The following is an 18,872-nucleotide window of genomic DNA, read 5'->3' on the forward strand; positions in this document are numbered from 1 at the left end:
ATACAGATTTCATCACTTTCTCAGGGCATCTTAAAGTCCCAATGTCCCATAAACTTGACATCAACACTCATCCACAAGCATTCATTGTTCACGGCATAGCGCAATCATCAAAATTACAAACCAAAAACATTCTTCAGCCTTCCTTCTCAGTGTATTGATCTCACACATCACTACGATCACCAACAAAGAAAACTCTCTAAAAGAATAACTGCTCAACACAAACACCCCAGGGTCTCCATCACATCACCACGTATCCTTCTCAACAAAAGAGAAGCAGTCGGCCAAATGTGCGTTTTATCACTTCTTAACCAATTGTAACCCAACTTCCCTTTGGTTAGATAAATCTGACTGACTCCTGACACCAAATCGAGACAAAGGGAACTGATGCAAGGAACTACATCAACGTGACAGGGTAGAGTTATTCAACAATGAGGCAGGCCTTGCAGCTACCTGAAAATCTCCAAATCACCCTTCCATTCCACACTAATCTTTATAGAAACCTTTGACCTATATATCAAGCCTGACTCTAAATCAGGGATCTCCAACTTTTTCTGTACCAAGTTCTACTTCTGATCACTGGAGATAGCCCTGAGATGCTAATGGCTTTGACCATTGCTAACGCAGTAACCACATCAAATACAATCACAATAGTGATCCCACCTTCCCGGATTACTAGTAGCAATCATCCAAATGTTTGTCACAATACTGAGAGACAAAATATTGTCATAACAAAATATATTCTTAAAAATAATACAATCTCACAAAAGTACACAAATATAAGTACGCATATATTTATTACTCATAACTACATATCTACATACCTTGAAAATACATATATCTTCAAGTTAAATAGGTGTAAAGTTCATAATGTAAATACAATTACATTCACCTATAAATATTCACCTTCGTGATATTGTGGTAGTCAATTATCCGGACTACCAGAACCTGGATTAGGGTTACTAACAGTAATGTCAGGTAATGCTTTATCAACATGAAATTCCTCTACTTGACTAATGAAATAACAATCACAGCAGAAAATCCCCACTAGCACAAAGGAAATACTAATAGCTATACATCTGCTAAACTTGGCCACAATTAAGCCAAGCATACTCACAATAAGGCAAGGATATCTGCCATTATGCAATGTTTAGTCAAAGGATTGGCAACATATGTCACAATTCACCATTTTTTGTGCTAGTGCCAATGTTATGTCCGGAACAGTCATAATCATGTCAGAGATTAACTTCTTATATTGGGGGCATATAGTTTGATAATATTCCATATACCTTTTTATGGCACATTAATTTCATCTTGATTCATTTGTTGCTGCCCACTTGGGCTAAAGTCTGTATGAGTTCTTGTAATGAGGCTTTTTATGATGTTATATTTTTGTGAAAATCATACAACCTATTATGCAAAGACACATGGATACAATGCACATGATATGTTTTGAAATTGTCTAATCATGGTGGAAATTACAATTGTATATATTCAATTGTGGATTTGACGTTGAGGGCATCATGCTCAAAAGCTATGCGTACCATAAATATTGTGCTTATTGTTTCGCACTTGTGTAATATTCTGATTTGGCTTTTATTTTATTATTTTAGTTGCCACTAATATCATGACACAAATTGTTTCAGAATTATTATTTAATGTCCAAACATCTGAGAGACACGAAACGCTGATATATTGGTTGCGCAATGCAAAGTACTTCTTCTGTTGTATACAGACCAAGTATTTATTTTATGTTGAGTATGTGAATATATCACATTATTAACATGAAAGCAAAATGGCACTCATTGTGAGAGCAAAGCTGAGTGATCGGCCGAAATGCGTTACGTGGTGGTAACACAACAAAACGATTGTGGGAACACAGACCCTTTGTCGTGTCGGTGCCTTTTTCGAATCTAAAAGCGGCATTGGTGATATGTTACAGACATTGCTGGCAATGGAACCTGACACACCCCTTTGTTTGAATGCACCGCAGCCACCAGCGGCAGCATGATTTGTGTAGATACAAGCTGTGGAGCCCTTCTGCTGAGGAAACGATTAGGGCAGAAGTAAATGGTAGCCAGAGTGTCAGATGTCGCCCGAGTATCCAGGTAGCTCTCACCATTGAACTTAGTTTCTGGATCCGGGGGAGGGACACAGCAGTATTGTGATTACGGGATTCTGTTAACACGCTTGACAGTGTATAAAGGAGAGGGAGGATCCCACTGCCATAATGTTTAGTAAAGAGAAAGATGATATTAATACTGCAGCTTTGGGAGGAGCAAGTGATGGAGTCAGTATGTAGAAGATGTCCACAATAATTTAAAAGTCTTGAAAATTACCCAAAAATGAAATATCAAAATAGTGGGAGAGTAAGTCTTCTAAAAAATATTTGGAAGTTAGATGCATACCAAGCGGCCTACTTATAGTAACTGCACCTAGTTATGAGAATCCCAACTCAGAAATGCTGAGAGAGTGGGCTGAGAACAATTCAGGTCCATCTCAAAGAATGTTGGATGTACTACCTGCGTATGCTGACCTTCATCCCAAGAGCCTACTGAAAGAAATAGATGCTCTCAGGAAGGATTTGAAGGACTATTCCGAACAGGATCTGATCAACAATTTTGAGGCAGAGATGAAAGGCAGACCAACAAAGCAAGAGCAACCAATAAAAAACTGCAAACCGCTAAAATTCACAACATAGGCGGGCAAAAGTTATCTCAAAGCTTTCAGCAAAGTGTTTATTCGAAACAAACAGGAACCACTTTGAACGTCAGCTCGGAAGTTGAAACTGATCCAGATGAGTTTACATCAAGCAAATCAGTCCCGTCGGACATTGAGGAGCTACATTTTTTACAGCTGGACAGGACATAAAATCCCAGACCAAATCACAAAAGAATACCAAGGGAGGAGGAAAAGAAAATACAGACAGCACCAATCAGAAACAATTTACCAAATCCAAGCAGACCAAATTCACCAAGAAATGAGTCTACAAAACACCCAAACTATTCTGAACCTATCTGACTTTGAACTAACCAAAGAAGAACAACAGATTTTATCTTTGGGTCTCTAATATTGTGCACCTACCAAATTCAACTATGGTCAAATGAACAATGATTTATGCAAGTTCATCAGAAAATTAAAACTACGCAATTTCTATTCAAGTAAACAGTGATCCGGCCAGCAAATGCACAAAAGTCAAAGGAAGTAGGTTCCAATCTACAAGTATCCAACATCAAAATGATGATGGTACTAGAACAACTAGAGAGGGAAATTTATGGTAAACATGAAGCTTTAAGTGAACAAGATCTAATCAATGTATAGGAACTAGATGTGTATGAAAGGACATCAATGCTGTTTAAACTATTGTCAACCTTCAAACCAGCTATGCCAAAAGATTCCATCAATATCTCCTCAGAATTAGTGGTGCAAGCTCTAAAACCCTACAACGTAACACAAGTGAGACATGCAGGAAAATACTGTCGGAGGCTGACATGTAAAGTACTACATTTTGATGAATAAACTGAGGCACAGACATGATGTGGTGGTACGACAGTCGAAAAAGGAGGAAACATCATGTTGTGGCCTATCTCAATGTACAAAACGGAAGCAATGAAACAGTTAAATGACATGGACTGCTATAGTACAATAGTATTCAGATGTTACTGATATTAGAGTGGTTTATCATATAGAATTGTCAGAATGATGTGGTACAGGTCTGCTTACCCAAGAGGAGTATGTTTTGAAAAATGATTTTCTCACAATGCCAGTCTTGTATACTATACCAACGATGCACAAAAATGCCACAATGCCCCCGGGGAGCCCAATTACATCAGCCATTGGGGGGTGTTTGATGGCACCTCCTGGGACATAGATTTTTTTCCTGCAAAAGCATATCTACAATTTGTTCTCCCATATATTCAGGACACTGGTGACTTTTTACGAAGAATCTATGATATTCCCTGGTAGAGTAATTTTGTATTAATAACTATGGATGTAACATCTCCCCACACTAGTATCTCCCCCCAGGATGTTCTAAGCCCTTTTGAATTCTTCCTTGGTACTTGACCATTGTCATTTCGCAAACACACACAAATGCTGCTGTCCAAGACATATTGGTGCCAACCCAACTATTTATTTCTGTTTGGCAAACAGACATACAGGCAAATCATGGGCACAGCTATGGGCACCTGATTCACCCTCAGCTATGTGAATCTGCATATGGGCTGATGGAAGGAGCAGGTGCTCGCACAACAATTCACTGCAGAATGGACATACAATGCGATCATTTGAACTGGATATAGAGACACTATATTTGTCATTTGGAGGGGGGCAGAATGCTCAGCCAAGCATTTTTTACAGAGAAATTAAACAACAACAATCTAAACTTACACTTTAGTAGCTCTATCAGTAGGGAGACCAGACATCCCGGATTTGCCCGGACAGTCCCGGTTTTTCGATGACTGTCCCGGCGTCCCGACACTTGTTACAAAAACAGATAAATGTCCTGGTTTTGAGAGAGGGTGGGGTGAGCTCGCACATTTATCATTGTACTCAGTATGCTCATGTTCACACCAGCCCTCTCATGACACCATGGACAGAGTTTTGTTGAAAGAGCTGCCTGACTTAATTCAGTCAGCACAGCAGGATTTAATGGTGGTGGGGAGGTGAATCAATCACTGCGGAGCCCATCACCTGAGTAGAATCACAAAGCTCCCCTTGCAGTGTGCAGAGTTCATGCTACAGCGGTATGGGTTTCTGTAGCATAAAAATTAAATACTTCCTTGGCCATGATGTGGTGTGTTGCATATGAGAGAGAGAGGAAGAGAGAGAGAGAGAGAGAGAGAGAGAGAGAGAGAGAGAGAGAGAGAGAGAGAGAGAGAGAGAGAGAGAGAGATTAAATGTTGGCGAGATCAGTAAAGTGTCAACATTTAGTCCTATTTCTATGTCAGTGTCTGTCCTGGTTTTTTGCTCTGAACAGCTGGTCACCCTATGTATCAGTACACAAGAAGAACACTTTTTAGACTTGGGGGCGCTAGGTGGCGCCAGACCAAGATGGCCGCACTGCAGTGAGGCTCACGCCTAGCCGAGCCTAAATCTATCCTTCACGTCATCCTGACCGGCGAAAATCGCCCTACCTGCAACGGGACCTTAACCGCCTTGCTGGGGTGAACGTTCCGATACCACAATCTCCCGCAGAACAGTACCGGAACCGGAGTAAATCGCCTTTGTTCTGGTGAGCGGCGCCTCACGTTCTCCTGTGGTCCTGCCTCCCGCGGCGACGAACTGGGAAATGCCGAGGAACTGAGGCCTGGACGCGGCTGCCCAACCATTGAACGGTGACGACTCTCGGGCCCTCTCGAGGCGGAATCCTGAGGTGAGGGCCCCCCGAACGGCTGCAGCCTTCGCCGATCATCCCCCCCTCCCCCCTGCCTGGATACTGACACTGCACGGCCTACCCCCTTGCTTGATCCCGCCACAGACATTAACTCTGACGCGGCGCCCAGCGCTGCCTGACAGGCGACCGCGCCGCCTAAACTGAACTGCCGCCGAGGGATCCTGGCTGTGCCGTTGTCCCGTAAGCCCCGTACAGCCACAACGAGTCGGCCATAGGGCGCGTAGTGGGGCCCTGCCGCTCCTTACCCTCGTGGCTACCATTTTGTTTTGTTTTAGCGATCGGCGCGGTACGGACAGACGTTGGAATCCGCCAAGGCCAAAGTCTTTATCACACACCCCCCCCTCCACACTGCTATAGGTTAAGAAGCGCAGAGGCCATAATCCCTCCCGCCAAAGCGACCATATTCGAGGACCACCGCAGTGGGGGTCTGGGGTGACAGAATACGTTTCGCAAGCCTGTGACTTCTCCCCCAATTCCTGTCCCTCGATCAACAAGAGCCTGGCTGATCCCAAGATCGCGACATTACGGACGCCGAGGTGTGTCATGGGTCGTTGCGACGCCAAGCAATACAAGATTCCGTTTGAAGCCAGAAGGGCAACCAAAACGATGCCTGGGCCGGACGGCAGTCCTACCACATCCACACAGCCAGACGAAGACTGGAAATCCCTACTTTTAGGTATGAAACAAAGCCTCTCAACCATAGATGCCAAAATAGACACCATGAATACCCGCATGGATGGGATAGAGGCTAAATTGGACCAACATGATACCCGCATAAAAGAGGCCGAGGACAGAATTTCTGGATTGGAAGATGGGGCCGCCTCTGCGAACCGGCAAGTTACCCAAATGGACAGGCTCCTTAAAGTCATTGCAGACAAGAACTAGGACTTGGAAGCCAGGTCCCGCCAAAATAATGTCCGCATTTTAGGCCTGGCGGAATCGACCAACACTGGGAAAATAGAGCCTTTCGTCGAATCCTTGGTTACTGAACTGTTTGGGAAGGAATCCTTCTCCCCACACCTCATCGTCTAGAGGGCACACAGATCTCTCGCAGCCCGCCCTCCACCAGGGGCTGCACCTAGACCCATTGTTGCACGTTTTCTGAACAATAGAGACCGTGACGCGGTGCTGCGCCGCGCCCGCAAACTCGGCACTGTAAACTATGGCAATGCAACCTTATCTTTTTTCCCTGATTTTACCCCCGCAGTGCAAGAGGCGCGGCGCAAATTTGTTGCTGTGAAAAAGAAGTTGCAAGCTCAGGAACTGTCCTACGCCATGCTCTACCCTGCGAAACTAAAGATCTCCTACCAAGGCAAACAACACATCTTTGCAAGCCTGCTGCAAGTTGAAGATTTCCTAAAGCAGCATAAACGTGACCGTGCCAGGGGCGACGTGGAAGGGCGCCGCTCCAGATCACACTCGCCGAAGGAGCAACAGGACTGAAATTAACTAGGCATGTGCCTGGTGAAAGTGACTCGCATGCCTGTACATTGCTGCTCATGGCGCACTGAATTCCCGGTGAGGTACTTTTAAAGACTTCCTATATACTGGTCTGATTAATAAGCTGTGCTCGGTAACCCACCTCCATCCCAGGACAGACGACCCGGTTACTACCTGGCGTCTAGTGGGTGCGAATTGTGAGGTGGGAGGCAGGTCGGGCGCCCCTAGACTTGTTTCCCCAATGGGTGATCCCCTTTACAACCTCTCCCTCCTTAGGGAAGAGATAGCTTTGAGATGTTGTTTTATTTTTATTTTTGTGGGATGTTGGGTGGGATGGGAGGTGCTCTTTACCCGGCGGGTTGAGGTTGCCGGCGTGGGTGGGCGGGAGTTCCGACAACTTATGATCATAGTTACAGCAACTCTGGAGTGGAATTGGGTCGAGAAAGACACACTGGGATTTGGGATCGTTAGATGCACCGATAACGTGGTTTATTGTATCTACCTCTATGCTTGACCAATGCACATTTCCACACTTGCTGGGAGGGGTGATGTAACGGAAACACAACCTCTTCAACAACTACAATTGATTTTGTGGAATGTACGTGGGCTTAATAACCCGAGGAAGAACAGGCAGATTCTGGGTTACTTAGATAGGCAGGGAGTGTCCATCGCCATGCTTCAAGAAACACATTTAATGTTGGGAAATCCTCCGATGTTTGCGTCCCGCTGGGCCTCCAGCAGAGTTTTCTCATCATATTCCAACTACGCTAGAGGGGTAACAATCTTGGTTAGACGAGGAGTGCGCTTCACTCTTGATGGAACTGAAACTGACTCGACTGGCAGATTCTGCATGGTATGGGGAAGGCTTTACTCACATACAGTCCTCTTTGCATGTTACTATGGGCCTAATACAGACGACCCATCCACACTTCTTATGCTGTGGGGTAAAGTTCAGTCGATGGGGATTGCTCATGTTGTCTTGGGAGGGGATTTCAACACCGCACTTCGCCCTAACATGGATAGATCTCACCCACAGGCGACACACTACACGCACACTCAGCGAGCCCTCTCGGATATTGTCGAAGAATATCGCCTGATAGACGTTTGGAGACATATTCATCCCACGCACGCACAGGGCACTCACTATTCAGCAGTGCACTCCACCTGGGCGTGGTTAGAGTACATATTCTGTACTGCAGGGCTCTCCTCTTGGCTAGTTTGAGCATCTCACCTCGCTCGCACATTCTCCGACCACTCCCCAGTATTATTGACACTGCGCATCCCACTGGATGTTTCCCCTTACTTAAACTGGCGCCTTAACCCTGCCCACCTGACCGACTCGGCCTTCAAGGAGGAACTAGAACAGGACATAAAAGATTTCTTTGATCGCAACATATCCTCGGTGTCCAGCCTAACAACAGTCTGGGAGGCCTTTAAGGTTACCGTCAGGGGATGGTGCATTGCTAAAGGGGGAGGCGTCCTCAAATCCCTACGTGACGAGTTGCGTAAACTCGAATTAGAGCTGAAACAACTCGAAAAAGACATAGACAGTAACACACACAGCCATGCAGCCAGAGCTCAACTCCGAGAGAAACTTAATGAGTATACAGAACTATCTGTAAGTTCCTAGGGAAGCCACACACTGCACGCAGATATGGTGAGGGAGATAGGCCAGGCAGGGCACTTGCATCCGCTGTTAATCCCCCTAGATATCACAACTGTATCACTACACTGCTTGACGATCACAATGCACCCCAGCGAAGTTTACCGGACCAACTTAGGGTACTCGCTGAACACTACTCCACACTCTACACCTCCCAAAGATCCACTCCAATAAACTTAAACACCTATCTATATGACGGGCCATTAAAACTTTTCTCTTTGCTTAAACTTTCTGACTAAGTCTCTTTTTAATGTTGTGTTATGTATACCTTCTTAGTGCGCCAGGACGCCCCTTTGCTGGGGCAGCTGTGCGCGATACAAAAACAAATAACATAACATAACACTGCATTAGCATGGTTAGGCCCATCCCAACAGAAATTCCTACATCACGTACTTGAATTGGAGGAAATCACAGACGCTATAATGTCCATGAAATCGGGTAAATCGCCGGGATCAGATGGTATGCCAATTGACTTTTACAAGGCCTACATGCACATTCTGGCCCGATATTACAAAAGGGTATTACACAGCTCTAGAGGAAGGTACCCTACCGACCACTATGCGGGAGGCCCTTATTGCATCGCTGCTGAAGCCGGGCAAGCCGCCGGAGTCTTGCGACTCATACAGAAACCCTTTCCCCATTAAACTCGGATATTAAAATCCTAGCGAAAGTGCTTGCATTGTGCCTTAATCTGCTGATGGAAAGGCTGGTGTTACCAGATCAAGCGGGCTTTGTCCCGAATCGCGCGACTTCTCATAATTTGCGCACATTTCAAGCAGTGATGCAAGAAATAACCCCCACATGTGAAGCGGCCGCCGTCTTACTAGATGCCACGAAGGCTTTCGATTCGCTAGAGTGGGATTATCTACTGGCATTGCTCGAACGGATGGGATTTCCTTTTAGTTTCTTAGACTGGATTCGACTACTATATCGTCAGCCAATGGCTTCTGTACTGCTGAATGGCTCCCGCTCTCCCCCCTTCGAGATTCACCGCGGAACACGGCAAGGGTGCCCGCTGTCCCCGGTCCTGTTTGCAATAGCGATCGAACCCTTAGCGGCCAAACTGCGCCAGCACCATAATCACCGCTCCCTCATATACCCGGAAAGACAATTACTTATAGCTTTGTACGCCGACGATATGACCCTTTACATCCATAAACCTCAGGAGAACCTTAATCCTTTGCTGCGCGAGATTACTAAATTCGGCGTTGTCGCAGGGATACAAATAAACTGGTCGAAGTCAGCCCTGCTCCCACTGACTGATATCACCACGCAATTCCCCCTTGATTATCCTCCAATCTGGGAGGCAGAGGAGATCCAATATCTAGGTATCAACGTGACTAGGCACTGTGATACTCTTATCAGAGCTAATTACGGTACAGTCTTGGACAAGCTGACTGAGAAAGTCACCAGGTGGCTCCATCTCCCACTATCGATGGCAGGGCGCATTTCCCTGATCAAAATGGTAGTGTTACCTAAACTACTGTATATTTTCACTAATATCCCGTATAACCCGGGTTCCCATTTTTTCCGTGCACTTAACCCACAAATGTCGAGACTCATATGGGGTGGCAAAAAACCTCGAATTGGCATGAAAACACTAATACTCCCCTACCACCAGGGAGGATTCGACGTTCCCAACTTCCGGCGAAACTATGATTGCGCGCAAGCCCACTTTGCCGCATACTGGCTACACCCCACCCCCCTTCATGGCACATCTGGCAGTCGAGGATGGCTACATGAGGCCAACGCAACCGTCTGGCTATCTCTATTCAATTCAAGGATTGTAGACCGTGATCTGACTACGGTTGACTGTACGGTGCTTGCCTGGAGGCACTAAGCGGATGCTATGGGAACGCCGTTCCTATACTCACCTCTTATGCCACTAGCACACGACTCCATATCACTTGCGAAGAAATAGGCCATAAAATGCTCACAAGGTTGGCAATCCACACATGGGGTGACCTATATCTTCAGGGCAGCCTACGAACATCAGCACAAGTCTTTGGAGATAACTCCCCCTCAGTCATGGATACGTTTCTTTATGTGCGACTAAGGCAGAATGTAAAGGCGGTCACCCCGCCTTCCCGGATGAACCAGACACAGTACAGCCCCTTCATTCTTTACTCCAATCAGACACACCGAAGCATGTTGTCTCTATGCTCTACAAGCACACACAGACATCTCCACCCTCCCTTAGAGCAAGACGTGACTGGGACAGTGACCTTGACGCCCAAATGTCGGATGAACAATGGGAAGAGAGCTGAGCACACACTACGGCAGTGACAGGTATCACTCGCCTCAGATTAGTACACTATAAATTCTTGCACAGGCTTTATTATACACCGGCCAAACTGCACCGCTTTCGACTCCGGGAGGATGACAGGTGTTTACGCTGTGGTGCCGAGGGAGCGAATTTTTTCCACCTCGCGTGGACGTCCCACGGAGTGGCTGCCTACTGGGAGGAAGTTTTTACGGCTATGTCGGATGGTCGGGGTGAGTGTGTCACCCTGCCCGAAGGACGCGTTGCTGAGGCAGACATGCCCTGCGCTGCAGGCACACCGTAAATTTTTCGCTTTGGGCATTCTCCTTGCGAAGCGGCAGGTGGCATGCCGCTGGGGACGTGGACGAGCACCCAAGTTTAAGGACTGGCTGACTACAATGACCACATGGCAAGACCAACTGCACAATTATGCAGAGCTTCTTCCTCATAAATCGAGACCCAAGGAAGTATGGGGCCCGCTTGCTGCATACCTTCTCCGTTTACAAGCCAATACACAGCCAGACGAAGACGCGCCAGGCCAGGGGGATGCCCCTGCAATACCGCACACTGCACCTCATACCTAATACATAGCGCTTGCGGAATACACCCCAGTCTGTATGCCATACCCGACGCACGTAACTGCGCCCCTACATGCTGGTACACCTGTGCCAGATTCAGTTACATCCACTGTGCCCCTTTGGTATCGGAAATCTACACTTCATTTCAACTCTGTAGGTTGAAAGCATGGCGAATCACGATGCCCCACATTGTTTAGCTAGTTAATCAGCCCCTTCCACATAACCCGACGAATGTAGATTTAACATGAAATACTAATGGACACGTCTAGTCTTCTCATTCCCTAGTCCTCAGTAACACCTTCCCTATTCCCCCTCCCCGTGCTACAAGGATTTCTCCACTGGGTACAGTAGAATCAGTGTAAGGCCTCGTAGTCAAGACAGGATTAGTGCTACAGGTTCTGTCTTGCACATAGAAAGCTCCTCCCCTTTCCTTCAAATATGCGTTGGGTGGGTACATAGAGGGAAGAACTGTCACACTAGACCCACCAGGTTGTCGGACCACATAGTTAAGTTGAAGTTGAATGTTGAACATAAAAAAACAAAAAATCGAAAACCTCATGCATTCTCTGCTCTATGTACGTCGTCATCTCCATCATTACTGAATGCAACCTCACACAGCTCCCTATAGTCTTTAACGCGGCCGGCCCTGTTGGGTTGTAGGCGGCTTGCTGTGTCAGAAATGAGCCCCCTCAATGAGCAATTTGTATTAAGAAAATTGTGGTAGCTGCCGGCCTGACTTTGCAGGATGTAGGTGAAACAGCTGTGTAATTTATAATTGCCTCAATAAAGGGTTTCAAAAAAAAAAAAAAGTACACTTTTTAGACTTAACTGTGTATGTGAAAGATGATAAGCAACATACCAAAACATATAGAAGGCCCGCTACTGGCAATATCATACTGCACGCTCAAAGTTTTCACACAAACAAACTTATGCATAGTATCCCCCATGCCGAAAATGATCACATGCGGCGTAACTTCAATGATGAGGAACAGCTAAAATTGGCACAAACAGAATTATCAGATAGGTTCTCAGAAAGATGAAATAGCTCAGACATCACTCAGACTGCCAAACATAAGACTAACACGCGGAAAAGAGAACCCCTATTGCTCACAAAAAAATACACCAAGCAGATCGTGAACAGGAGTGGAGGGTGATCACAGGATAATGCATAGAAACCAGAGGGTTAGAAGGATACTCACCGGACACTGGCAATTAATCCAAGGTGATACCATTATTGGGGACACCATGCACAACAAACCTCATACGACCTCTAGACGGGCTAAGTCCATGCAACAGTAAGTAGTAAGCAGTAGCCCTGAGATGAGAACAACTACAAACAATTGGCTAAATAGAAATATGGGCTTTAGAAAATGCCACAAGTGCAGGGCTTGCAGATATGTGGTCAATACAACTGAAGTCATATCACCAATAACTATTACCCCATAAAAACATGCAGTACCTTGCACTGTAAGAGTGAGTATGTTGTGTATATCCTAAGATGCACATGTTCCAAAATGTATGTGGGAAGCACAGTTTTGAAAGTACATAAAAGGATCCTCCAACACTTGAGCGGCATCAAAAACAAGAAACACAGTTGCCATGTTGCCGGGTATTTTGAGGAAATGCACAATAGCAATGACTTATACCTCAGATACTTTGTTATCGATTCAGTTTCTAGCAACATAAGAGGTGGAAATAGGGAACAACGTTTAAGAAGGTAGAATCATTCCACATCCTCAAAATGAATAGCACAGCCCAAGTAGGTTTAAACACTGAAGATGAATTATATGCCCATCTGTCAAAGGTCTCTGCCCTTTATCCATGAAACAATCTGTATTATTTTCGACTTATGGTTTTAATTCAATTCTGCTCAACTGTTAAAGATGTGTCGCCACTTCTGTTTTGAACGGCTGAAACGCGTTAAAAAGATTTTGGGAACACGGACCCTTTGCTGTGTCTGTGCCTTTTTTCAAATCTGAAAGCAGCATTAGTGAATGTATTTATATGAACGCCTTGTCAAGGGTAGTAAGCGCCATATAAATAGAAATTATACAAGATATGTAGATGTGGAGGTAAGAACAGTAAATCTAGACTTGCCAATATATACCTACCGACACAATATTTCAATATTTTAGTTGTTTTTTTTGCAGCAACATCCTTGTAGTACTGTATTTCTGTAGTGGATATTCTGAAACACAACAAGGCTTACTCTGATTGATCAGAAAAATGTACTAATTAAAAATATTGACAGTACCCTTGAGGCAGCGGATGAAGAAGACACATGCCTCTAGATATTTCTCATCCCAAGGGAGTGGATCACCATGATACAACACAAGCCACCTCTCTGAGTTAATCTAAAGGCATGATTACAATTACGTGACGGATAGCCCATCTGCCAAATTACAATTCCACGATATCCAGTGGAACTTGTAATCCGGCGGACAGAACATCCGTCAAGTTTGTGATGGAGTATCCATAGTCAGGCCCTAAGTCTTGGACTACAATGACCTCTAGCTTACCTCTTTCCAGGCAAACTACATGCAGCAGCATGTTGCCCATCCTGACACCAAGAAACACATGCACAAGAATGGTGCACAGATTTGTAGCTGTCCAGGCAAAATAGAAGTATGTCTGTGGGAACTACACCCCATATAATTAAAAGAAGGCAATTTGGTGCCGTCACTAAGTTGTGCTCTAAGGTTGGTGCCTCACAACACTTTGCTAAGGAGCATAAGCTCAGTATGCGAGATCCTCAAGAATCCCTGTCTCTTGTTCCCTTTGACATCTGTACCCGATTCATCAAGTATACACGTATCTACTACTAGACACAAAAGGCTCTTAGCAAGGACTGTAAAATGTGCTAGCCCATAGCATCCTTCAACTCAACAGCACCAAGTACTCTTGTTCCACCTTCACGCAATATCTCATTGTAGCACAATCTATCACCGCAGATTTCAAGCTTATTCAGGCCAGGCACCCCCTCATGAGAAAATTATTTACTTGGGGCCACCTAAAACAACATGATATTTTCTCATAAATATTTGGGGCTTAATGGCATTTATTCTAAGAAATGTAAACTACGACAAGTATTATGCTATTGTTTTCCGATTTGGCACATTAAATATGTGCCACAAAAAGCAAACATTGCAAGTGAGAAAAGAAGGGTCATTTTGAATGACAGGGCAAAAAACTATGATCCATGTCTGTTTTCTAGGACAATAAATTAAGTGTATCAAGAATTAGAAATCAAAGATATATTGCAATTGAGGGTGTTATTGATAATGTCCACTTACACTTTGAAGTGCAAAGCACGTATATATACCCTTATATACATTTTGACGGAAATTAATTTACTGCTAACCATTTATTTTCTCATATTAGCATGTTTAACATGTCAAACAATGCAATAATAGTCACATTTTCCTTCTAATTTCACATTTCCCAAATATCTCCTGGTTTTAGAGACCCGTGGCTGAGGAAGCTTGTAGCTGAGCGTAATGTATGCCTGTGGTTGTAAGTGGTGGTCATCAGCACTCATTTTTGGGACCAACACATGTGTTTTTCATCATCAGACTTTGGCCCAGAGAAAGGCGGGAAAGGGAGAAAGAAGGAGGAAGAGAAAGATAGGAAAACAGTGACAAAGTGACAAAGCATATGTGAAAAATAATCTGCAAGAGTGAATTGAAGAGACAGGAAGTGGATGGTGGTGAAAGAAAGGGTCATTGTGTGGCATCAAAGATACACTGTACAGCAGCACCATAGACAGGCTACTAAGGAAAACTCTACGCCCCTATTGTTATTTATAAAAAAAAATACAAACACTACTTGTCCCTACTATGTGCCCAGACCCTCCAGTAACAGTTTGTCCATCTGTTCTGATGCTTGGCCCTTCATTTTCATCTTTGATGTGCTCTGGAAGACGTACCAGTAACATTACGTGTATTTGCAAAGCACAAGTTGAACCCAGAAGGGTATCTTGGTGCTGAATAACAGTTTATTGTTACCCAAAACAATGGTACTCATTTTATTGACCTCAGAAGGATGAAAGGCTGATTGGACCCCGGATGTAAACCAGTGACCATGAGTACAAGCACAGGACCCTACAGCGGACGAATTAGTCCACTAAGCTACCACACACAGCAAAAAAGTGAGAACCAATACACAACACCTTTCTCGACCCGGACCTGCAGAATTGACAGAAAGCTATCTGAGCAGAAACCCTGGGGCCTGAGGACCCACACTCTGAGGGTCCCCGTCAGCGCACAGTCTAATTCAATGCTCTGCGTCACACACTATTTAACCAGGTAAAGGCCACCAGGCACGTCAGCGCCAAAATAAGGAAGTCGTGGGTGTCTCGGGGCGATACTTCCGCTCGCATAGGAAGAGAAGTGAGGCTGCATTTACAAGACAGGCGTACACTCGACACAGGTGTATGTGAGGCTGTATGCTACCCTAACAGGGAGTGCTGCAAGTCGGGGTTGTCGAGCAATGGCAGAGAAGAATTCGGGTCCATATGTTATACTAACGCGATATTGCATTCCACATTTGAGAAACCCTTGCAAAGTGGCATGTTGGTGCCCATGTATGCACTCTAAGAGAATGTTGCGCGCCACGACTAAGATGCACAACAAGAGCTTTATGTATGTGTCCGTTACACTGACAGCGAATGCAGCAGGTCAGGATTGAGATGCACTGCCAGCTGTATGTGGGTACAGTACCTATCCATTCAGGAAAGACAGGTGGAGGCAGCGGCCACGGTTGAGGTTCTCTGTTCGAGCATTCAGTGATAACTGGAGCTCAGGGTAGGGTGCACTGACTGATCTCTATGGGGTCAATGCGCAGGAATAACAAGGGGCGCTGAATGCCACTAAACACATGCTACGCTATATGCGCGTTCCTGCATTGGAAATGGAAGTGCATTGTTGTGTCTGAGCCCTAGACTGAACTATGTCAACGAATGCTGTGATACGGCGTCGAGGCGCTTTGTTTGCCTGAGCTATATGGGAGAGTTTCGATATTAAAACAACAAGGGTCTTCGGCAATCAGAAATGGGGTACACGGGCGAAGCTGTGTGTAGGTCCCACACTCGAGATGTGTCACAGTGGGGGTACAGCTACAATTCTGGAACAAGTGAGCGCTCTCCTAAATTAAACACAATCGCCCCGCCACGGTAGTATCCCAACCCGGCCTTTTTCTCTGCCAGTACAGAACACAGGCAGTGATAGGCTGAGTAGAGCGCCCCACAGAGCGGACAGTTGCACCAACCTCCAGCTGCTCGTTCGCACCCTGCGGCCCTCCGCCGCGCGCGCACGCCTCCCGGGCGCGCTCAACGCGGAGTGATAACTCGGGCACATCTCAGGTACTCACCTCCGGCAGCTGTCCCCAGCGCGCTCTGGTTCTGACTGACAGCACGGGCACCGCTCGCTCGCTCCTCGTGTGACATCACAATGGGCATTCGCCCCCACGTGGGGAACTCCAAACTCCTACATTCATCACGAGTGACCAATCGGATTGACCGTCGTCACGGGGCCACGCGCCCATTGGCGGTGGAGTGCCCCCTGCCACAGCCAAGTCCTGTCTGAATGGGAAAGTGTTAGGGATGGGATGGGGAGAGTGTCTGTGACAGGTTCATATGTAAAGCAGCTTTATCCGGGGGCAGGAGGGGCCGGGCGGGCAGGAGAGGAGGGATCAGGCGAGAGAGTGAGAGAAAGGGAGACTGGATAACGAACTGACGCTAGGAGAGGGAAAAGACAACAAGAGAGAAACAAAATGACAGCAATCAGGAGAGAGAGACGGGAACCCGCGGGGGGAGGGGGCGTCCTTAGCTGCTTTCCACAGGGACACCCAAATTGAGAAATGAGGGATTGAGGAAGTAGAAATGTCAGGCATGGGGAGGGGGTGGAAAAGGAAAACAGGTATCAGGAAAGTATAAGACGGGCACAGTGAGACAACAGTCGCCGAGAAAGAGCATGGCTTAACAGCCAGACCGGGCGATTTCGACGTATGGGAAACCAGGTCCGAGTTTGGCGGTAGGCCCACGCATTCTGTGATTCTGGGCAAATCACTTAATATCCCCCTGCCTAAAAATGAGCGTGTCCATCTGTAACGCAACTGGTGCTCGTGTAAAGCTCTCTGATGCCTTCGGGTCGGGTTCGCGCTATACAAAACTGCAAAAAAAAAGAACAAGCATTTACAATGCAATGGTTTTGCCTTTGTTAAAGTTAGAGCTATTGGCATTGCTCTTGACATTATTTTTATTTATGTTTTTTTTAACATAAATGGCATTGTCATTTACAATAGCAAATTCAACCACTCATCTAACCCATCTGAACTCCCAGCCACTGATCCACCCGCTCATCTATCTACGAATGCGCTTGCCAATCTCTTCATTCACCCACCCAGCTGCCCACTTGTCCATTCCGGTACCCACTCATCTATCAAAGCAGGTGCCCGCCGACCTCATCATACATCCGCTCCCTCGTCCCTCCCTCCAGCTGCCCACCTACTCATCCATCCACTCATCCTTCCACCTATTCATCCATCCGCTCACACATCCATCTGCTCATCCTTCCACCCACCCATCCGCCCGCTCATCCTTCCACCTACTCATCCATCCACTCATCCTTCCACCTACTCATCCATCCATCCATCCACCCACTCATCCATCCGCTCATCCTTCCACCTACTCATCCATCCGCTCACTCATCCATCCGCCCACTCATCCACTACAAAACAGTGGGTTGTGGTTCGTGTCTTTACAGCATAGACGTGCACTGAGGTTGTATGGGATAAACACACACATATATACATTCACCATTGGCGAAGCTGATATTTGAATTCAATATGTATTACTGGGTGGATTTTTTGTTCTATGATGCTAGTATACGTATGTCCCATCCTACGAGGTATAGATTCCTGCTCGTAATAGAAAGGTGTGAATATTCTGCCTGGATCTGCTCAGCGTCTGGCTAGTAATTAACAGTATCATTAACAATGTGCATTACGCGCACTATGCAAACTTGCTTTATAAATGGACGCTATATCTGACAGCAAGAGTGCTACACGTACACTATAGATACTTGAACAACATATTGTCTGTAGTAGACGCGCGTGAACATTCTCCAGACATCCGTGCCACGATTTGCTGCGTGTGCGCTGCAGGTCATTTCCCATGTGCATACAGGTACCTTGGTAAGCTGAATAAAGCAGCGCAGTGTGTGCAATTTATAGGACGTGTCTGTGTGCACCCCACAGGCCTTCATAAGTGGCTGACAGCACACCGTGTACACCTTACAGGACTTGGCGGTGCCACGGCTGTGCGCACTCACATCCAATCCCCATTATGCATATGCGGGGCAGTCGAGGTCGCACTAACAGGTGGTTCCCTTACTATGCCGCAAAGAGAGGAAGGTGGCGTGAAGCGCCGGCCCTCGCGCGACGGAACCAGGCGGACATAAACAGCTCGGCCTTGTTAAAACATAAGAAACAAAACACTTTCCAATTCGGGGGGGGGGGGGGGGGATTGGGGGAGGAGGG

The 18,872-nt window shown here is 46.1% G+C and overlaps 1 protein-coding gene across 2 annotated transcripts in view; it reads right to left on the bottom strand.

Moving 5' to 3' along the window:
- The window catches only part of LOC147691879 (prospero homeobox protein 1-like), a 79,824-nt gene extending 62,867 nt beyond the window's left edge, over positions 1–16,957 (bottom strand). The window contains exon 1 of one of the 2 annotated variants that reach the window (XM_086938149.1): positions 16,704–16,957. The gene's annotated coding sequence lies outside the window, so the exon portion shown is untranslated. Of the gene's footprint in view, positions 1–16,601 lie in introns of both variants that reach the window. The other variant, XM_086938151.1, reaches the window with a different exon arrangement.
- Positions 16,958–18,872: the final 1,915 nt, after the last annotated feature.

This window comes from Lissotriton vulgaris, chromosome 9 (genome assembly GCF_964263255.1).
Source record: "Lissotriton vulgaris chromosome 9, aLisVul1.2, whole genome shotgun sequence".
Classification (NCBI taxonomy): domain Eukaryota; kingdom Metazoa; phylum Chordata; class Amphibia; order Caudata; family Salamandridae; genus Lissotriton; species Lissotriton vulgaris.